The sequence below is a fragment of the Empidonax traillii genome, unplaced genomic scaffold (assembly GCF_003031625.1).
Source record: "Empidonax traillii isolate 1590-97213 ecotype Southwest subspecies unplaced genomic scaffold, ASM303162v1 scaffold351:size1117198, whole genome shotgun sequence".
Classification (NCBI taxonomy): Eukaryota; Metazoa; Chordata; class Aves; order Passeriformes; family Tyrannidae; genus Empidonax; species Empidonax traillii.
In genome coordinates this window covers 396,503-417,677 of record NW_020955544.1, presented here as the reverse complement: position 1 = coordinate 417,677, position 21,175 = coordinate 396,503, and the positions used below count along the sequence as shown (strand labels likewise).

General features: G+C 48.2%; 1 protein-coding gene across 3 annotated transcripts in view; it reads left to right on the top strand.

Moving 5' to 3' along the window:
- The window catches only part of PRICKLE2 (prickle planar cell polarity protein 2), a 103,884-nt gene that overhangs the window by 50,418 nt on the left and 32,291 nt on the right, over positions 1 to 21,175 (top strand). The window contains exon 1 of one of the 3 annotated variants that reach the window (XM_027892415.1): positions 11,178 to 11,712. The exons of the other annotated variants lie outside the window; for them this stretch is intronic. The gene's annotated coding sequence lies outside the window, so the exon portion shown is untranslated. Of the gene's footprint in view, positions 1 to 11,177; positions 11,713 to 21,175 lie in introns of those variants that run through there. 3 annotated transcript variants of the gene reach the window in all.

The window sequence follows — 21,175 nt, the reverse complement described above, 5'->3', positions numbered from 1 at the left end:
TTGCTGTAAAGGGCTGGGATTAGCAGAGATTGAGTTCTCAGGGCTCTGGAAACCGACTGGGACTGGGGGCCTCTTCCAACATGAGCTGTAGGTACCGAGTTATGGAATGAGTTATCCACAGGCGTGAAATGATGCCAGGAAGATTAGAACTGATTATAAAATGATATTAACGCTTTTTTCATTAACAACATAGAACACATCAAATTACTCTGGTGATACAAAATGAAAGTGTTTCTTACATTTGTTAAGTGAAGCTACATAAATGGTTGAAATGTGTTGATTTGCTGACTGTTACATCCTCAGATAAAGGATTTTGGCAAGGTGTGTTAGACTTCCCACAGCATAAATCGGAGGTCTGAAGCAGTAGCAGCCTGATGGATTGAATATTGTGAGATGACACAGGGTCATGTATCAGATTTTAAGATACCTCGTTCCAGACCAGTGCTGTAGGCCCAAGACTGGTCTCAGACTCGTATCAAAAGCAGCTTTGTTGCATAGGTCTGCCATATTTGGGCTTTGGGGCTGAAGGTCTGAGATGCTGGCCCCATCCAGCCACAGCAAGTGACATGCCCAGCTCAGGCTGTGCCCATGGGCATCTCCCTCGGGGAAGACAAAGTTCCTCTTGGTATTGCTGTCTCCAGGAGACCCAGGAGACTGCTTTGTCCTAGTTCTTGACAAGTATAAAAGGGACATGTACAGCAAGAAAACTACCTCTTTTACCTGAGTGCCTGTTGGATAAAATAAATGCTAATCTTGACTAATTAGCTAATAGACTCGCTGCAGATGTCTCTGCAATCCATTTATGTACTTGAAACCCCCATTAATTTCCACTGGCACCGCACAGCAGAGCAGCAAGTGAAAGGTTTGACTGTACCGTGCTCTTTGCTCTCTGATGTGTTTCCCCCATCCTTTGCATGAGAAAGAAGGCAGCCGATCCCCATGGCAGTCACGACATTGGCGTGGTTTGTGCCAGGCGTGCAGCACAGAGGGCTTCTCACTGCGCCTCAGCCTCTGGTCTGTCCTGTTTTTCACTTTGCATGAAGCGATGCCTTGTAGCACCCCACGTAGATTTGCTTTGATTAACTTGCCGCTTACTTTTCGCTGCCTAACTGGTGGTTCAGGAAACATTCAGCCTCCTGTTTGCAGTTACTCCTGAGCTCTACGCCCAGCCTGGGCTTCTTTCCTTTCATGAGGAGTTAAATTTCTTTGACATAAACATTTTCTGCTCTCCAAGCTTGTCCTCATTTGTTGTCTTCATACTCTCATTTTCTTAAGCACTGCAGGAAATAGTCCCTTGCTTGAAGAGCTTGGAGGTCACACCTCCAAACATCTTAACAGCAGACACTTTTTGAGTGTCTAACACCCACTAAAAAACACTGGGAACTGAATCCTTAACTACTGCCAAAATATGCAGATACCCTGAGGATCTGACTGCTTCCCTTGACCACCTCTGTGAGACCAAGGGATAGCAGAAAGGAAGCGAGAAGAGCATTCCCTCCTGGAGCATGAGCACCAGAAATGATTCAGAATTAGTCTGGGTCTAAGCCACAGCATATTTTTGCAATTAAGGTCCTGTAGCCTGTCACATCAGCAGCTTTGCAACCCCTGTGCTGACTGTGTATGTTGATCCAGCCCATAAAACTGGTGTCTAGGGGTGAGGGTGGTAGAGGAACACAGTTGAAGCTGCACACAATTTTTCTGTGCTGAGTGCTCACTGCCAGCTTTGTTGTTGTGTTTCAAGGGAAGTTAGCTTAGAGATGCTTCAGAGAAGAACATTGGACACATACCCATCCAAGGAGGACGGTTGTGTATGCCCCCCATAAATTATTTTTGTCATGTTTTGCCATTTTCTGTAGAACAGCTCATCTCTGAGGCTTCAGAAAGTTGAGTATGGCAGGTTTGCCTCAGCGTAGAGGAGACAAGGTTTTGTTCAAAGTCACATGCAAAATCATAGTTGACATCAAAGCTAAACCCAGTTTTATCTCCCTTCTGTAAGCAAAGGGTGCTGCTTGCTCGGGTGGAAGTGGAGGCTGCAAAAGCAGATTAGTGCTCTGCTCTGTGTCTTAGGCGGGATGAAAACTACCAAAGTCAAAACTTTTGTCACGGCAGAGATGTTCAGAGCACAGCAAGTGTCAAATCCTTGGCCGTGGTTTGTGCTGGTGTGTGCAGCAGGCGCTCAGGGAGGGGAAGGCAGCTGTTGAGCTGCGATTGCTGCTTATTACACTAATTACAATAGTCTCGCTGGTACCGTGAGCTTCCCTTCTCCTTCCCCCATCTGTCGGGTTGGCAATCCATGGTTGCTCATCTTTTTGAGATACGTCTGAAGTGCTTAGTACCCCAGGGAACCCCATGGCGTTCCCCCTCTGCATTCCCTCAGGGGAATGATCTCAGCTTGTACAGAGAAGGAATTGTGGGGGTTGAGCTGTTTGCCCTAAATTAAGGTCATGGAAAAGGGGGGATGTTGCCCTGACTCTGCAATTCCAGACTTCTAAAGATCTCATTCAGGTGAGCCACCCCGATCTGGAGCATCCCAACTTGTTTGAGATGGAGGGAAGAGGACGATGCCCAGCTTTGTTGCCTTTTCTCCTCTGTATTTTGTTTTTTCCTCTGTACCAGTGTAACCAGTCTAACTACTGGTCAAAGCAATCCCCTCCAGTCTGGGCATGTCACTGGAAGGTTCCCAGCTTTAACCCCATCCACTGTTTTCCTCTCCTCTCTGCCACAGGAGCCTGGCTGACCTGCCTTTGGTGCGGCCACTGGCAGCAGCCAAGCTGACCCCCAGCCTGCTGTTCCTTTGTTGCAAGGAGACATTATGAGTTAAATGCTGAGCAGAAAGAAAGCATGGCTCCTCTGGATGCCCACCTGGTTTTTATTTCCCTGGGGAGGGGTTACACCCTGTCACAGGGCTCTTGCTTTGGAGAACAGCCCACTCCAAAGCAGCCGGCAAAATTCTTCCTGAGCCACGAAACAATAAGACTCACCAAGTCTCTAGGAGCAATAATTGCTTCTAAAAGGCTGATGTATTTAGTCTGCTTATGTTTAGCAAACATGTTTGCTTCGCCCTTTGAAGATAATGCTGCATGCAGCACAGCATGGCAGGGGAAAAAACAGGAAGAAATGGCCTGTGTTTTCAGCACATTTAATGAGCAGTGGCTGGTGGGAGCCAGGGTGTTCAATAATGCTGGTGTCCCCCTGTTAATCGCCAACAGTTGGGTTTGTCCACCCGTTCTGGTGCTTGAGCTGTGGGCAGAATGCCCTTGTGGGGTTGTACAAGCTGGGAGTGCCATGGCTGAGGCTCTGGCTGGTGGAAGGCAGCAGTAGCCTGGCATGGTGATTCTAGTCTTTCTGCAAGTGTGGGGCACTCCTAAAATCCCCTGGCTGGGGACATCTGCAAGCCATGCCTTGGTGTGGCTATGATGAAGGCAAGCAGCATCTCCTTGCAGGATGGCTTTGACCCTTCCTTAGGACTGTTCCCTAGGTGTGTGGGTCTGGGTCTGGCACAGTGAGGAGGGATGCTCCTGTGATAATGCCTGCATTGGACCTGTCCCAGGGAGTAAGGGACAGTCTAGGACCCTGGGGAGGAGGGAGCCAGTGCTGGAGTCAGGGGCCAGCCCTCTCCTGATACGATCTTAATCCCTCCCTGCAGGTCCTGATCCCCCCTGTTCCTAGAGCCCACTGTATAGTTGCATCTCCCCATAGATGACAATAAGATAAAAGCCTGACCGTGTTTTACAACAAGAGAAGCTGGTTTAGAGGATGACAGGTTACAGGAGAAAGGGATGCAGGTTTCCAGCTGCACGTTCCCGCCGGCGCGGCCGCCTTTGATGAGGGCTGTGATTGATGCTGTGTTTGGAGCAGGCAGCCATCAGCCAGCGACGCGCTGACCTTTCCCTGACGGGCTGAGCGGCTCTAATGATCTTGATGGAGCTGGCGATTTGTATATTGGGTTTGATGTACAAGGCTTGACGCGGCATGGAGAGATGGGACTGGAGTATGACTGACAGCCCGTTCCCATTAAGGATGGTGAGGCACAGGCTGTTCTCTAGTGATTCCTTTCGGTGAGAATGCTTTGACGAATTAGATTACAGCAGAGAAGTTTTGCTGTTAAATATCTGCCTTTTAATAGCTTCCAAGCAGTTAGAAACAGATGAGAATGAAGTAACTTGCGGGCCAGAAGGCTTATCACTAAAAAGGCTGTCCAAATTATACACTTAATATTTAGTGAATTATTTTAACCTGACTTTAATGTTTAGTCCTTAGGCAGATAAAACAATGCAGTAGTTTGCATCTGGGATTTTTTTTTTTTTTCTGTATAAAAAACTGTATAAAATTTCAAACCCTGGACTTCTTGCAGGCAACATTAAAACCTTTTAATTTCCATGAGTTGAGCTGTGTATAAATCACACCCTGGTTGGCACATCTCGTGGGTGCTTGTGGCAAGAGTAATGAATTTCATGGTTTGTTATGAGCTACTAAAACCAACACAAACACAGAAAGCCCGTTGTAATCTCAGCGTATCATTCAAGGAAGCAATTTATTCCTAAGTATGAACAAATGTCAAGCCACGAAAACAAGTTGTTCTTACTAATTAAAACAAAGGGAAGAATAGCAAACATCTCTTGTCATGTGTGTGCAGTGCCAGGCTGTCTGGGGGACACTGGAGCTCCATCCAGTTTCAACCAGTGTGACAGCCAGGCTGGGAACCTTGCCATTGCCTACGACAGGATGACCCTCTCTGTGCATTCCAGGGTGAGCACTGGGCCGTGGTCCTCAGAGCACTGGGGCTGGGAGACCACCTAAGCTTGAATCGAGATGTCACTTTTCATAATTTTATTGGGTTTTTTTATGTTATGGGGCTTTTTTTAAGGTTAGCCTGATTGTATTGTAATGGATGGAGTTCAGGGTGAACCAAAACAGCACATGCCAGTCCATCTACTGTCATCCAGGTCTACTTCTTGATATAAACCCCCATTTGGGCATCTTTCTTCCCACTGAGCAGTTGTGAGGTGAAGAGCCAAGTGCATTCCTGACCATGTCTGATCCCCCTGTGTCTGCAGATAAACTGGGAAATTTAAGACTTGTAAAAGGCTTGAAGACATCGTGAAAACCTCTTTTTGTTCGTGACCCAAAGTGCAGGATTTCCTCCCTGACACGTTACAAGAGAATTGGCTGGATCCAGAAATGTGCTGGATTTACCACCTCCCTGTGAATTTAACACAGTTTGGGTGAAAGCAGAAAACAGGTCTTTTTTCTTAGCTGGCAAAGGATAGGCAGCTGTGTCTCCTGGGTGGGAGTACAAACAAAGCTACCCCAAACCTTCAGTGGTCTCAGGGGAGTTTGGCTGGAGGTTTGTGCAGCCCCAGGGCCTGCCTGCGGCACCCGACTGGGTGCAGGGTCTCACCTGGTCCTGGCCAGGGCAAGGGAAGCAGCAAAAATCCTGCTGGCAGCCAGGAAAGATGTGCACAGTCTGGTTGAAGGAGGTAAAAACCAGACTTATGTTACTTGTCCAGGACTCTGTGCTGGCTCAAGACTTGCCTCTGAGCACGGAGATGGTCGAGGCCCCTGGTCTTGGGGGATGCACATCTTTGGTGGTGGGACCAGGCAGGGCATGGCTAGTGAGGAGGGGAACTCAGTGACTGAAGACAAGAAATCCTTAGGACATAACCACTGACCCGAAACACCCTGTTAGACAGGTTTGAAGCCAAAAAATAAAATAAAAATCATCTGATGTGACAGCAACCCTGACAGTGTCAGGCAGCAAAAGGGCGGCAGCGAGGGAGTCCTGAGCTGCTGCCAAGGCACATGTCAATGCAGACTTGCAGGGTTAGTTGGTTATCCTGGAAATACATCTTCTATTTTGTGTAAATGGAAAATTAATTCGTTGCTGATCAAAGGTTTAGATCTTTGGAAAACATACCACCAGATAAGCTGAAGATTTATGTGTTTCTTTTGTAGCATATTTTCAGTGAGCACTTTATTGTTTGTGGAAAGGCCCCAAGAAAAATATGTGATTACAAAAATAACTGTGTTGAGTTTATTTAGCTTAAATTATGATAGTACTTTAATGAGGCTTTTGTAGACATCATTAAAGGACACTATTAAAAAGTCTTCACATGAGAAGCCTATCAGGCTAGCAAAGGGAACAAAACCACAGGAGCAGCCGGGTTGTTGTTCACATTTGGTTACAAATTTGATTTCAACATATAAAGGTAAAAAACGCAGTAGTGCCGAGTTAAAGCTGGAGGCTATGAAAGCCTTACTGTGCTAAGCTCTATAAAGCTTCTTGCATTAAGGTGATTAAAAAAAAAATGGGAGAGAAAGAGATACGGTGATTGATGAAATGCCATTCAGGTCGGCGACCTCCGTGTGCCACACCAGGGCATGTAGCCCTTGGGTAGAGACAGTGGGTGAGTGAGGATCCTTTTGGAGTGCCTTGACATGGAGGGGATGGGGGTGCAGGGCAGTGATTGATGCTCAGGAGCATCAGCACAGTGCGCTGGGTCCTCTGAGGCATCATCCCTGTGTCTGTGTGGTTCAGGGCTGCCAGAGGACATGGGCAGCACAGGGTAAACTCACAGCCACAGCCTCACTGTCCAGCTCTGGCTGTGCACTGGAGGGTGCCGGCCAGGGCCAGGCCTGTCTTGCTGGGGGAATTGGTGGGAAATACAGAAAATTGCCTCTCAAATCAGCCGCAGTGCGTATGGGCTGTACTTCCCCTTCTGTGTCAGCTGCTGCTGGGCTCGATGGTGTTTTAAAAACTAAATTCCTCCTTGCAAACTGACAGCACAGATCTCTACCCATGGCTCTGCCAAAAATGAGTGGAAGGCAGCAGCAGTGACAGCAGGAGGAGCGGGGACTCTTTTGGTCTGTCTCAGGCAGCAGCCGCATGAAGGTACAAATGGCAGCCCTGAGGAAAAGTGGAGGAGGCCAAGTTTTGGGATTAATGATCTGCATGTGATGTTGGTCTCTCTGCCCCTCCCTGCATCCCATTTTTCTTTGAGATAAGACACCCCTGCTTCTGGCATTGAAAGGTGTGGGGAGGGTCTGCTGCCTTGCTCGAAGAGAATAAAGAAAAAAGAGAGCTCAACCTCATTTAAAGTCATGATCTGTATTTCATAACTCAAGTTCTCCAAGGAGCTTTTCCCATACCTTGGGCATATCCCTATGTGTCTCCTGAAGAGGCAGGCATTTGGCTGGGAGGAGTGGGGCTGTACCCTGCCACGTAGGGTCATCTCCGTTCCCTGCTTGCTAAGAGCTTTTAGCACTCCTCTTGCCTTTCCCACCCAGTGTTTGCAAAGCTGTGCCTTCTCCAGCCTCTCATTCTGCTGCTTATCACTGCCTTGTGCCCAGGGACCACACTGGGCTCATCCTGTCCTGGCACTGGGGTGGGAGCGCTGGCTTGGCCAGCGGAGATTGCTCTGCAAATTACAGGGGTGAGTGTGGGAACGGAGGGAAAAAAACGCTGTGGGTATCCAATTCTGCCTTTCTGTGGTCAGAAAGAGCAATGGGAAAGTAATGTGTTATTGTGCCTGTTGCTGTGAGCCAGGCTCAGTGTGGGGAGGGGGACCTGCCATCCCTCTCATCCCAGACAGGCTGGTGGTGTGTGCAGTGCAGGGGACAGTCTTCATCCCCATGGGCAGCATTTCGGGGCAGCAGAGGCTGGAGCCTCTGTGACATCCCAAGGTAGCAGTGCTGTGTGGTGCCCTGGCACGCTGCAGCAGAGGATGCTCACTAAATAATTCAGAAAGGCGACTCAGTCTGACATTCATCAGGTTAGTAGCCCAATGACCTTGAGGGCACCAGTCTGCTGTCGCTGTGTGTGGCCGTGCTGTGCAGCCCATTGTCATCAGGAGAGTCAACATTGTCACATGGAGCCCTATTGATTGACAGACAATCAATACACCAAGGTGATAAAATGCAGCATTTATGAAATGTGGGCTCTTACAATAATTGGTTAAATTAGCTGTAGGGATGAGTTGTGTAACTGGCAGAAAGTTTAAAGTTGGCTGGGTTTGGCTCTTTCTCATTAAAATTAGCAACAAAGGGAAGAAAGATGGTGCTACGTTTACAAGCAGAGCTGTCCATCTCACATCTCTGCACTGAAGCAGGGGCTTCCTGCTCCTTCTTTATTTCAGTAGCTTTTTACTCCGTGTCATTTGCTTCGTTGCTGGCAGTTGTTAGCATCCGTCCTCGTAACGGTGCGAGTCCTTCACGTGACCTTTGATAATGTGCTCCACCAGCTCGGTATTCTCCTTGTTGCTTAATGAAACACCCATTTCACCTGCATAATGTGCAGTATCCGTCAAGAAATCTTGTGTGCCTTCTGGAGCTTTTCCAACACATGACCTTTTCACAAGCCTTGCAGTAGGTAACTGTAATGTGGAGCAATTGCCAACGAACCAGCAGCTTTCAAAGCAGGAAGGGCTCATTTCCATTTCCCTAAGACAGTTGTGTGGCCAAACGTGGCAGCTTCTAATCTGATTTCTTGTCTCAGAAGAGCCTGGTTGTTGGATTTTGTGGATATTTGGATTTGCAAGTATTGGAAACAAGAAGTCTGCCAGGAGCAATGACGATCATACGTGCTGTTTGGAGACACAAAGCTCTTCTGTTCACAATTATCCATGCAGCTGAGGTGTTATAAGCATTGGTCTTGCTAATCTTTTACTTCAGCTCATGATTCTCACTCCCATTTTATCTTTGTGGATCAGCTTAAAAGTTTGCAGTTGCTGGTGCGATCCCTTTCTTAGGGTGTTCAGTTGGCCAAGAACTCAGTGTTAGGATGCTTGGCTGGGGGGGGATGACACTGTGACACACCCTGGGGTGGGATCGTGTCAGGCTGGTGTGGAGTGATGGAAGCTGCTGTAGATTGTTACACAGAGCACGTTGTACAAGAAAGGAGGTCGAACATTCAGGCTCATGCCCTGCCAACCTGTCCCCCAAGTGCGAGGCCAGGTGGGGGTCCTGCTCCAACAGCACTTGGAGCACCAAGAGATACTTTGCTCCAAAGTGTTTGTAGCTACAAAGCCTTTGCTCCTTGAGAGATAATGCAGATCAAGACATCTTACTCACGTGTTCAGTGAAAATTTGTGCCTACAGGACCTGCTGTATGGAGCAGTTCTTATTCCTTGTGCCAGTTGAGGCCCTTAGTCACTGCTGTGCACTTTTAGCAATGCATTTCCAGGGAACACGGGTAATTTCTGCTCTGCAGCTTCTCTGCTCAACATTACCATTTTATAAGCAGGCTTCTTTATTTGCTTTTGCCCAATTCAGTTTTGTCTCATTTCTTTTGCATTGTAATTAACATGTTCTGAGTTTAAGAGGGAAAATAAATCATCTTGGGGCCGTGGCATGTTAACCATAGAGAGGCAAGCTGACAGCCTGCTCACAGTGCCAGTTCAAGCTGGAAGGCGCAAAATGGGCCAGTTTAGGAAGCTGAAGGATATGGGGGGATTTTTCCTACAAGTTCTGTTGCTCTGTGTAGTTGGAGGAGTTGGAGGGGACCATCCTTGGCACTGCAAACATCTCCAGCAGAAGCCCTTTCTCCATGAAAGGAAGGTCTGACCTGGCTGGATGCAGTAACAGGGTCAGTGCTCAGCTCTTGGACTTGCATCTGCAGATTTAATTTAAATGGGGGGAAAAAAAAAGGGGGGGATAATAATAATAATGAAAGAAACTGTAAGTGCTCAAATATTTAATCAATGCCCCTGAATATTTTCTTTTGTCTGAAGTTGTCTGAACCAGTTCAGATCTCTGCACATTCTTTGGTTGTCCCAGTTGGCTGAGTAATTTGGGGAGGCTCCGAGTGGGAGCTGGGCCTTTTTGTCCCAGCTGAAGATCTTGCCCTTGAGATTTTGAGTGTAATTCCATGTAATGAAATCTAATTTACGAGCCTTAGAAATAATATTTAAGTCATTTGCGGCTGCAGAAAGACTCAGAGAGGTAGTTTCTGCATCCTCCCATGTTCTGTAACCATAGCTAATATTGCCAAAATCAAGGGCTCTGAAATCTGGAGTTATCCAAAAGATTGGCAGTTCCTGGCTCCTGTGTCTCCTAGTGTCCATTCACCTGGCTGGCATCCCCAGCCCTTGTCAGCCCCAGCTGACATCTTCATGCCCTTTGTTATCCTGAGGTTGGCAGTTCACAGCCTCTTGTCTGGGGCTGCCATCCAGAGCTTAATCTGCATTCCAGTCTCCATCTCAATCTGCAGTTTGCAAGCCCAGCTATCCGGACCAGATGGATTCCTCAATAAGAAGCGCTGTGCTTTGGGCAAGTTTTATTTGCTTTCTGTGGTTTTTTTGAGTCTACAGAAACCTGTTTTTTGAATATCACTCACTTTTTGCAAACGCAAAAGCTGAGAAGTACACTCTCTTCCAGTTGACTTGAATTAGAGAGTCATTTGTGACCACTGAATTCCCAAGCAACGGACTTTAAGAGCAGCAGAAGAGATTTGGCAGCGTAGCTCCTTCTCTGCGTTTTCTTTTCTAAGGGGAGGGAAACACAGGGGAAAGAGGCCTCAGCATTCGCGTTGAGATGGTGTATTCCTGGGGCTCGCAGTACTCACCTGAGACACACGTAAAAGGTGTGAATCGTTCATCTGCCGTGGCCGTATGAAAGAAAATGTATTAAAATATGCAGTGACCAAAATGCCACGCTAATAACTCATATTTCCCAGAATATTTAGCCCTGCTGGTGCACAAACACGCTGCGTCTAAAAACCAGTAGGGAATCATAGCAAATGACTGCCGAAAATAATTAAGAGGGCATTGAAAGCCAGGAGAAAAATGATACGTTGCTCGGAGCCAGGGGATCATTGCGTTAATAGCCCGCGTACCTAAGAAACGGTGCCTGAAGTTTGACAGCAAGTTGAGGTTCGGTCAGCATCAAATAAGATGATAGTTGGGGAAAAGATAATTAGTGTCTTCACACCATTCAATTTGGGCTGCTGGTACGGAGCCAACTCTTTGAAACACGCACACGCAAGCCAACGAGGAGGATTTTTTTTTTTCCCCCCCCTGTCCCTTTGCCTAAGCAGCCTACAGGATTTATTGATTTGGAAGAGCGGGCTGATTTCCATGTAAATAAACGGGCGGGTGGTCGGGGCCGCGGCGCGCGGTCCGGATGGGATGCGGTGACTTTGGCTTGCTGACATCATTGCTCATTAACATGCAGGAGAGGAGAGCAATGCAACAGCAGAGCCCCGCGCCGCTCCCGCGCCGCCAATTATTCTCCACAGGCTGCATCGCTCCTCGTTAATGCCTTGCGCTCGGCGAGCAAATTGGACATCCTCTTGCCACCTCCAAGGGTCATTTAGTGAAAGGCAGGCTGGAGTGGGGAGGGGGGAGCTGCTGGATTCATTTGGATTGGGAGCAGAGAGGGGGGCATCCTCCGGAGCTGGATTTCAGAGCGAGGCAATTGAAGCGAGAGCTTAAGACGCGCGGGGCAGGAATGGCACGTTTTTCCACGGCAGGTTTCCTCGGGAGACGTGCCACGGTCGGTTCGTGCCTCCTCTGAAAGGCTCCGACAAAACCCCGTCTGGCGGCAGGCGCTGCTGGCGGTGGGCTGTGCCGAGGAGCTCGGGATGCTTTATGGCACTGCGGTGCTCCCGCTGGTCCTGGGAGCAGCCCACCAGCCCAGAGCCAACGGGCACAGCTAGGACAGCTCGGAAACCCGACGGATTCTCTCCCCCTGCACTGTCGCTGTCAGTGGGAACAGGTAAGGAAGACTGCCTTTTGCCGGCGACTTCAAAGTTGTCGCGGATTTTTAGGAGGGATAGAAAGTAGAAGGAAGGAGGAGGAATAAGCAGCATTCCATGGATGCACGCAGCTGCGTGCTAACTTTGCTCAGTGTGCTGGTGGTGGTGAGCTGCGAGGGGCTGCGCTGTTTCTCCAGCCTTTGCTGTTCTCTGTGTTTATGGATGTAAAAGGTTAATTGTTAAATTGCATTTCTGCAGCTGCAGGACGTCAGGGAGAAGCGCTGATGCCACCGTAATGGACTTTGTGTTTTAAAAATCATCAGGAAGGCTCAGCTGCCTCTAATAGGAAATAAAAAATCCTCCTCTCTTGATGTTAATTGTACTGCTCTGGTAAATGCAGCTCCTGGAAGCCTGTGCTGTCTGCGTATTTTTTGAGCAGACTGTATGCAGGCTCAGGCTGTGAATGAGGATGTTGCTGTTCAGATGTTTATTGTGGTGGTTTTGCCTTCCGCAGGATAGAAAGTTTTAAAGTAATAATCTTTCTACGCCCTTCCTTGTTCATGCCAGAATGCCGAACTATAAACCAACCTAGAACTGCAACCTGGGGGTTATGTTTTGCAGTGAAGTCGTTTCAAGTCCAATTTCCTTTTTTTCCTTGTCCCTTGAAGGAACATTTTTAAGCAGATGTGACACAGACGTGACCTGTGACCGTAGAAAGATTTTAATCCCGTTACTCTTTGTTTTCTAGTCATGATTCCTTGGCGGTGCGAAACGCAGACTGAATCTTTTCAAGCCGTTGAGGATTAGCGCTGGACAGAAAAATGCCAGAATAATTACTCGCACCAGATGCAGTGTCATCCTTTCAGTTTTAACTCTCTTATCTTGTAACTTATCTGACTTATTTTCATTCAGCGATTATTTCGCCTACTGCGGGAGCACTTACATGTCTCGCATCACTGCGTTGTGTTTATGAGTGTGCCAGCTTGAGCCTGTGATAAAGATTTGTGAAGTAAAACTGTCTGCAGCTAACAAGATTATATTTTGATTCGTGTTTTAATCTCCTCCCGTTGTGTGTTTTCCAGCAGCCAGGCTCAGCTTAGCAGAATGACCCAGCCTTGCGCACTTGCTGTTGGCAGCCTGGCTCGGGCTTAGCCGGCACAGGCACGGATCAGGCTGGCAGTGTTTGCTTTCACAAGCAGGTCGATGTTGCCTGTCTCTAGGGACGCCGTCTAAGCCTTAACTTTTGATATAATGACAGTTTTTAGCCTGGCTCATCCTGCTTCTGAGCATTTTGCCTATCCAGCCAGTTTTTTTCCTTTAGGACATAGTGCCTGGGAGAAGCTGGGATTGCAGCGTGTTTACAGCTTCCAGTGGTTTCTGCTTGTCATGCTGCAAATACAAACTGATGAAGGCCCTTAAAATAGCACATACAGCCCCAGGGCAGGTCGCTGGGAACCCGCTTAGCTTAGCCCATCCGAAGAGACAGGCTACGAGCCTGGAATGGGATGGGGGAAAGAGAGGGGCAGGAAGGTAAATACTGCCTGTGGAGAGCCCAGGGTTATGCAAACTTGAGAAGACAGTGAAGATCCACATGCTGAACAGAGACAGACTTCTCAGTAGAGAGATGGGTTTGAATCCAGGGGCAGGGCCCAAATCTTGCTAGAACCCCAGGCTTGGAGAGAATTTTCTTCGTTCACTTAAGAACAAAGCAGAAAAAAACCTCATCTCTCCATCTTGTAAGGCAGAAAAGCCACCCAATGGTATAAGTAAAATCTGACAAGATAACTCCTAGGATAGGACACAGCTTTGTCACACAGACCCACATTGGCTCTTGGATGTGGAGCCCAGAGAGAGAGTTTGGCAGAGTCCTGCTGTGCCTGTTCCCCTGCTACCTCCACTTCCCCATCCCCATCAGCCAGGGACCCCATTGGTCTCTGGGGTCCTTGGAGTTAGGGTTTGTCCTGCCATGGGGGACACCAAACCCCTCTCCTGAATCTGCCCATTCTGTACCACCTTCTGCCTTTCCAAGTCACGAGATTGTTTTCAGCATTGTTTGCCCACCAGCTTCAGGGTTACTACCGCTGTTACTGAGCTTGCTCTTCTCTTCAGCTTGAAAACTCGTGGTTTGCATTTCTCCATGACTGAGGAAAAATATGTGGTTGTTATTGTTTCTGTATGCTAAGAGCTGGACCTTTAAGGGGGAAAGAAACCCCCCTAATATAAATATGCTGAGAGTAGTGGTAAGCCTGTGTGCTGGCAGGCTGCCTCCGTCGTCTTGGATGTGACAGAGCAGCCTGTTGGATGTCTTTTCTCCTGGTAGCATGGCTGGGCAAGAGGCTGGGGCTCACTGCAGCTTCTTTTGCCTCTTCTCTTTCTCCCACTTGCTTGATCTGCGGCTCGCATGGGTGTGTAGCACTTTGCCCACGTCTGTCTTGCCTCTATTATGAAAAAAAAATACTGAGTCTTCTGCAAAATTTCCTGAGAGCTCCAAGTAGAGAGTTCTTCTGAGAGCTGCTGAGTTATTAATTTCCATTAATTTAATCATCTCATCTTTATGCATCAGAATTTTCGTGGTTCGTGTCAGGGGTTGCAGCTCATGGGAGCAGCCTGGCAGTGTGGTTCAGGTTAGGAGGGTGTTTAAACATTCTGGGGCTCTTACCCAGCTCATGAGGAGAAACTGGAGCCCAAGCAGGGACCAGTGTTCACTGCAGAGCACTGAGGTGCACCTGGGCTCCCCAAAATGCCCTGTGATGCACCCCACATCCCTCCCTGTGAATTAGCCACAGGTTGGAAAGGTTGGTTGTGTTTGAATTCATGCTGAGGTGTTGCTGCAAGACCTGGCCACAGTTTGGGGCTGTGGTTCTGTGATTCCTTGTTTGCCTAAGAGGGCACCAAGGCGGGCTAGATGAGGAATTTGGGGCTTTGTGCATTGTGTTGTGTTCTATCCTAATTTCTTGGTCTCCTCTGGTGTGCTGATGGCTGTTGACTGCCATGAGGTGCCTCAAACCACAGCCAGCAGAATTGGAATAAGCCTGGAGGCTGCCCTGGGCTGTGCCGTGGGAAAGCAGTGGTTTGGGGACAGGGCAGTGGGCACCCACGGGCAGATGTTCCACCTGCTTCTCAAATGGATGGTCCTGATTGACCACGAAGGCAGAACAACTGGAAAATCCTCAGAGACTGCCTTTGCTCAGATTTGGCTGCAACTGGCAATACTGGAGATGTACTTCTTTTCTTTTTCATAATTAAGCAAGAATAGCTTTTGCAACGGTAAAGAATGAGTTTTAAAAATAGAATTAGTCTCCAGCCTGAGACCAAGCATGGACAACGTTATCCATAAGGGAGAATTTTTCCATGAGTGGAAATGAGGTTTGTCATAAAAGCTTCAATGTCATCTGGGATACCTTCCCAACTGCTGCTGTTGGCACTGCAGAGGTCAAGGGGGAACTAAAAATATAACAACACTGGAAAATTGACTTACCTTGAGCAAGTTGTGTGGGTAGAGAGGATGGATAGGGAAAATGGAGAAGAATCTGACTTGTTACTCCTCCATCCTCTCACTGTTTCCCCAGCTACTGTGTACCTTTACAGAGATGGGTGGCCACACATGCTTCCCTAGGTATCTGAGGGACTTCCATGTGTAGGATGCAACTGGTTTGATTGCTGCATTATTTCTCTCTTCCTTGGTTTCCTGGCATTGCTGTTCTGCCTGCTCTGTTGCTACTACCTGATGTTGATCTTTCAAGCCAGCTGTTCCCACAGCATGTTGTGTCAAGTCAGTGTTGGCTTCCCTTGGCTGTCCTTGCAGGCCACCAAGGGCACCTTGTCCTCAGACTTCGAATTGCTGTTACTGTAGGTTCCTGTGTCTGATTCACTCCTCCTCCTGCACCCCAGCTGGGCAGGTAAAAGCTTTCACTAAGCTTCCTTTTCAGCCCAGGCAGTGCAAAATCTTTGCAGTTCATTCCCACTGGTCGTTGGGGTTTTTTTTCAGCTGAAGTGACTGTAAGAGCTGGGAAGTTGCAGAAATTTTTCATCCAGAGGAACTCTGCTTTGTCACTGAGGTCCGTGGAACCTGTGGCCATGGGCAGCAGATGCTGGGGGCTGCTGGGAGCATTTAGTTCAAAATACAGTGTTACAGATGTTGGAGAAAGAGTCAGAACTTCAGCCCAAACGCTGTTTTGAACACAAAAGCTCAAAGGCTCCTCTGATGGGGTTGATGTTCAGGGATTTGATGGGGGAAGCCATGGCTGGGTGCTGCCTGTGGCTGCTCCACACCTCAGCTTCCCAGTCTGTGGAATTGGAGAGCAGTGCCTGTACTGAAGAAGAGCTGCTTGTCTCTGCCTGTAGCAGTGAAGGACTATGTTAATTTTTTCCTTTAGGTAAATGTTTGCCCTGCCTGTGGGGTCTGGAGAAATGGGTCTGTGTAGCTGAAGCTCATTCGGAATGGGAAGATGCCTCATTAACTCTCAAATGAGGGGAGGAGGTAACAAGCAGGGATATTAAGACTCCCTTGTTAGGAGACTCAGGGGTCACATGACCTGCCCCAAATCCTCAGCCTCTCCCTTTTCTGAGAAATCTTGTGATTTTTGATTTACTGACTGGCTGACCCAAAAGCTTTACTGCAATCAGAATGATGGCACGAGGCTGGAAAGAAATAGGACTGCTGTGTGTCTGAAGCCAAGTGGGAAGGGAATTGCCCGTCTGCATTTACAGACCCCATCCTAGCCGAGCAGACAATTGGTTTTTGAGGTATTCCAGATCTTGCATGTTAATGTGTGCACAAATGCATGCAAATCCTATCTTAGGGAGCGCAGCAGAAGCATCGCATGGCCCGGCAAGGCCGTGGCATTCTTGCTTCTTGCTTTGTCTGGAGACTGAGCTGCTCCCTGATACAGCCCATTTATTTCCATCCCAGAAGAAACAAGTGAGAAGCAGAGATAAGCAGGGCTGGTAGGTGATAAGGACTGTTTACCGAGTTCCTCCTTTGTCCGAGAGGAATTTTAACATTTCTGCCACAATTTTAAACTCTGCCTTCATTCTTGCTGTTGTCAGGAAGGGATTGAGCTCTTGCACTGCCCTTCCTCGGAATATCTGCGGGTCCCAGCCTGGGCACACTTTGCCTTGGTGCTGTTTGCTGCCCCAGGTTCTGCATGCCCACTTACCAAGCTGGAAGAGGAGAGCCCTGCAGCAAGGAGCTTTTCCTACAGGCAGGGGTGTGCTGCCCTCACAACCCCAGGGAGTTCCATCCTGCCTGTGCCAGCCCAGACCCCAAAAAACACAGGCTGTTTACTGGAAGAAGTCAGCTTACATGGCTCTTTTGCTGGAGCTACTCGTTATTTGCAAGGACCCCCTTTTTAGGCTGTCCCCCATCCCCATTCCTTGGCTTTTTAGCTCTGCTTCTGCTTTCCCAGTTTGGAGTCTGCAGGTTTTTCATAGCAGGGCGACCTCATCTTTCTTCAGAAAGCTGGGGTCATGCTCACAGCTCTCTCCAGAGCCTCTTGCAAAGCACTAGTGTTTTCAGCGTGGTTTAGCTTTTTTTTGGTGCCATTGCTGTGATGAAAGGGCTGTTGGAGACTCCAAAGATGGCAGAGGCTGTGCTTTGCTAACCACAGTGCACAACAAGGGGACTGCCTCATCTCAGAGACCTCAGGGGTCAATTGGGTTCACACAGAGCTGTATGTGGGTGGACCCAGGCTGGAAGTGTGCTTCTGCATCCCAAGTGAGAGGGACTTGGGAGCCAGGTTCTCTGATTGGTGTGTTGGGTCCTGTTTGCTTCAGATTTCCTGTTGTCATCCATATAGAGAAAAGGGCTGGTGGTGGATCTATTTGCACTGTCCCCCTGCACCAACGTGTGGGTGGGGATGTGACTGGGGATGGGGGTTAGAGCCTCCTCTGAGAGAGGACTGGCCACTGTGCCAAGAGCAGCACGCAAAAGCAGCCAGTGCAAAATAAAGCACATCCATCTTGTAACTTCATGACGTGAAGCACTGGCCTTGAGGAGAAGAAATTTTTCAGTCTGTTTTTGAGCCGTTGCTGCTTTGTGCCATGTGAAGTCAATTCAAGGCAGGCTCCTTTCCAGCTAAATCTGACACCAGGAAATGTTCTTTTTCTCCCCATTTGCTTCCCGCCGTCCTGGCCGCGCTACAGGACAGCTCTGTGTGCAGCTCCGTGCCGAGCAGCCCTGCCAATGCTCCCCAGCCCGAGCCTCCCGCAGCAGCCTGGCTGTTGGCTGGCTCCTGCTCTTCTTTCCTCCCTTCTTTCCTGCTTAACAGCTCCTTTATTTACCCTCCATGCCTAAAGCCAGTCGTGTTGTCAGCTCTCTTTGCTTCATTGGGAAACACAACTTAATTGGTTTCTGCTCACCCCCTCTCAGCTCCTGGAACGAAGTGATGCTTCAGGATGTCCCCAGCTTTTAGTAACATGTCCGACAGATCTCCAGCCTTTTGTCCTCCCTGATGTTGGAGATCTTTCTGAGTCACTTCCCTGAGACAAGCTCGCAGAGCTTTCTCTGGGATGAGAGCAAGGTGGAAAGGCACAAGAATGAAGCTGGGATTTCCAGACAGTGATTGGCGTTAATTTATCTGTGCTTAAAAAACACCTGCCCACGTTCTTCTCGAGTTGTGTGAGGTTGCGCAGGCAGCAGAAGTTGCTGTTGCTGAAGCTTTGGTGGTGGTGAGGTGAGGCTTGTGTGTGGCCAGAGACAAGCTAATGAGTTTCCCTTTGCAGGAGGTACCACCCCACCTGGGCTGCGGGACCCTGTGTGTGGTAACGTGTGCGGCACAATGAGCATCTCCAGGCTCTGCTGCTCATCCCGCGTTAATAACTAACGAGCTGTTGGTGATGGGAGCAGCCAGGCAGCCTGCCAGCCAAGGCTCTGCTCCTCTCCAACACCCACCCACCAGCTCTCCTCTGTGGCATCAGCACCCACAGCACATTGTCACTCTGGTCAGTGCACGCACAGCTGGGCGCTGACACGTGCATTGTCTCACTTTGTGCCGCTCTGCTGGGCGTGCGGTGGGGGAACACTGGGGTTTTTTTCCAATTTCATCTCACATTTGAAATGTACATTTTTATATTAAATTTTTACTACAGGGAATTATTTTTAATTATAGTGAGCTGGAAGAGGATAAAATAAAGTTGAGTAAGTGAGACATATGTGAAGAAGTCATGGAAACCTGATCATAGAAGTGGAAAGACACTCCTAGGACACTGGGTATTGTTCCCATGAAACGACATATCATAATGTAAAGAAAATTGTAATTAAAGCTGTTAATCTTCTGCTTTTAATGAGGGGAAAGGAAGGGAACAATATCTCAAAGGTAAGATCTTGAATTTTGTAGAGTTCGCCCAGGGAGGTGGCAGAAACCCCATGTCTGGAGATGATCGAGTTTTAATGGTGCAAAGTTGTCCTGGCTTGGGGACATCACTGCTGAGTAAACAGGCTACCTGTGTCATTTTCATCCTTTGTTTTTCTGACCAGGGAAGCCACTCACCAGCAATACCTCCTTGCCTGGGATGGGGCAGGAGGGAGGGTGGGGTAAATCAGCTTCCTGACCCAGTCCTTAAGCTCCTGGCTGTATGTGGTGGGGTGAGCTGTGGGATAGTGGTGGGAATGAATGACCTCTGGGGTCTACTTGATCATACATCTCACCTATTCACTCTTTGACACTGTTATTACAAGTCCTGATTTATCTCATTTATTAAAAGCCAAGACCTCTGATGCTCTCCTGCCATCTCTCATCTCCTGGACAGGATGTGTCTAGACGGGAAGGAGGCAGAAACCTGCAGGCTGGCTTTTTCCACTTTGGAGCGCTTATGCTCCCAGCATTGCTCCTATCCAAGCATGGACTGTTGGGTTTGTCCCCCTTTGGAGCTCGTGATCTATGTCCTGAAAGTTAACATTTGGCTAAGAAGTCCTAAACTCCATTAGAATAACTATCTCTATTGCCGAATCTGGGGCTCTGGAGATATGAATTATTCTTAACATTTTGTTACCTATTGAGCTGCTTCTTAATCATAGGCTGAATTGAGATGGAGACAGCAATGAGAGCAGTGGTTTTACTGAGGCAGAGCGCCCTTCCACGGTAGCTGATTAATTAAAGTATTCACATGAAATGGTACCTTGATTATTTTTTAAGGAAACAGCCAGAGGCAATGCCAAGACTCTCCGACTGGACGCAAACCAGACGCTGGGGTGTGTGGGGGTCGCTGTGTGGTTTAGATCTGATGAAAGGCAGGAAATGGGAAAATCTGGCAAATCTCCCTGGCTTGACTTAACGGAGCCTCTTGACTTTTGCTGGAGTGCATTTTTTGTGCTGTAATGGCCAAATGGAAATTCAGACTTGAAGCTGGATCTGAGTGCTGGTATGCTTAGCTGGCTTGTACACAGTGGTGAAAAAGAAGGAAAGGTGTTTGAAAATTCCAGCCCCTGGATTTAACTGTTGCTTCCCTCTGAATTCCTTTGTTTTACATTAGAGCAGAGAAACCTGCAATGGCAGCGTTGACTTTTCCCTTGCTTTTTGTGTGGTACCTTATTATTTCTGAGATGTCTCCCTTCTGCTACCCAAGTGAAATCTTATCTCATTCCTCAGAAGTCAGTGGCGCTTCATTAGTGCAAATTAATTCAGAATCCTGTGTGGTTGCTTTAAAATAGACACCATTGACCCAGCCTGTGGAAGAGCACTGAGTTTTCAGAAATAGAAGCCAATTTATCAGCATTCTCTTTAACCTCTTTTTCTTTGTTGGGGGATGTTTTCAGCCAGGTTTGTCCTTCGCTGTTACCCTGGTGAAGGGGTGCGATGATTAGAGGGATGGAACACCTGTCCTGTGAGGAGAGGCTGAGACAATTGGGATTGTTCAGCCTTGAGAAGAGAAGGCTCTGGGGTGACCTTATTAGTACTTTATCAGCCTTTCAGTACTTGAAGGGGGCCTACAGGAAGGCTGGAGAGGGATTTTTTACAAGGGCACGTAGTGATAGGACAAGGGGAAATGGATTTAAACTGAAACAGAGTAGATTTAGATTGGATATTAAGAAGAAATTCTTTACTGTGAGAGTGATGAGGCCCTGGCACAGGTTGCCCATAGAACTTGTGGATGCCCTATCCCTGGAAGTGTTCAAGGTCAGATTGGATGGAGCTCTGAGCAACCTGGTCTAGTGGAATGTGTCTCTGCCCGTGGTGAGGGGTGTTGGATCTACATGATCTTTACGTCCATTCTAACCCAGACCATTCTGTGATTGTGTGTTGTCCTTGCAGCCCTGCAGATAAATGCTGGATTCAAACCTGTGAAGAAAATCTCACAGACCACAAGCTGCAGGAAGAAGAGCCCCTTAAAAGAAGTGTTAAGAATAAGTGATATTTGCAGTGAACTAATCTAATGGCTCTTAAATTGCAACCTGTGGGCTGTTCTTTCATTTCTTCTTGTGCTTTCCTCCCTATTTTGCTGAGCTGCAGCAAGTGCTGCCGAGCAGGGTGGTTGAGATTCCAT